The 1,046-nt window shown below is 39.7% G+C and overlaps 1 pseudogene; it reads left to right on the plus strand.

The window, feature by feature from the left end:
* Positions 1–546: 546 nt before the first annotated feature.
* LOC115897157 lies at positions 547–590 on the plus strand (annotated as a pseudogene).
* Positions 591–1,046: the final 456 nt, after the last annotated feature.

The raw sequence follows: 1,046 nt of genomic DNA on the forward strand, positions 1-1,046 counted from the left end.
AGGCAATTCTGAAATTTATTTCAATTTTAGGAATTAACATTTTATTGGATGAGTATAGTGGCTTATGTTTGTAATCCCAGCATTTTGGGAGGCCAAGGTGGGAAGATGGCTTGAGCCCAGAAGTTTGAGACCAGCCTGGGCAACATAGGAGACCTTATCTCTCCAAAAAAAAAAAAAAAAAAAAAAAAAAAAAAAAAAAAAAAAAAAATTAGATGGAGTCTTTTAGTTCCTTTTTTTTTTTTTTTTTTTTTTTGAGACAGAGTCTTGCTCTGTTGCCTGGGCTGGGGTGCGGTGATGTGATCTCAGCTCACTGCAACCTCCGAACCTCCACCTCCCGGAATCAAGTGATTCCTTTGCCTCAGCCTCCCGAGTAGCAGGGATTACAGGCATGTGCCACCACGCCCAGCAAATTTTTTGTAGTTTTAGTAGAGATGGGGTTTCACCGTGTTAGCCAGGGTGGTCTCAATCTCCTGACCTCGTGATCTGCCCACCTCAGCCTCCCAAAGTGCTGGGATTACAGGTGTGAGCCACTACACCTGGCCTCAGTAAATTTGTCTAGCAGGCTTTCCAGTCTTCACTGGAAAGCCCCCTAAAGAAAAGATTCAGTAGGGCGTAGTGGTGCTTGCTTGTAGTACCAACTACTCAGGATGCTAAGGTGAGATCTTTGAGCCCCGGGAGGTTGAGGATACAGTGAGCTAGGATTGCACACCTGCTCTCCTGCCTGGGAGAGAGATACCCTGTCTCTAGAAAACAAATTATTAAAAAAAAAGAAAAAAAGAAAAGAAAAAAACCCAAACCATTTTATCGACTGCAGTTACAAATTCAAAAATCTAGATCCTTCTTATGTTTTAAGTTCAATTTAAGAATCCTATTCTAGCTATCATACTAGCATGTTTCAACAATCAAGTTTAAGGGGCCTTTGAATTATGTTTGTTCCGATTCATAAACTTAGTTAATTGAACTCCTTTATGTATTTTAAACTGCACTTATAAATTTAACACATTATATTTCCTTTTTCAGTACCTAAATGATCTGACAAACTTTTT

Source organism: Rhinopithecus roxellana, chromosome 4, assembly GCF_007565055.1.
Source record: "Rhinopithecus roxellana isolate Shanxi Qingling chromosome 4, ASM756505v1, whole genome shotgun sequence".
Taxonomy (NCBI): domain Eukaryota; kingdom Metazoa; phylum Chordata; class Mammalia; order Primates; family Cercopithecidae; genus Rhinopithecus; species Rhinopithecus roxellana.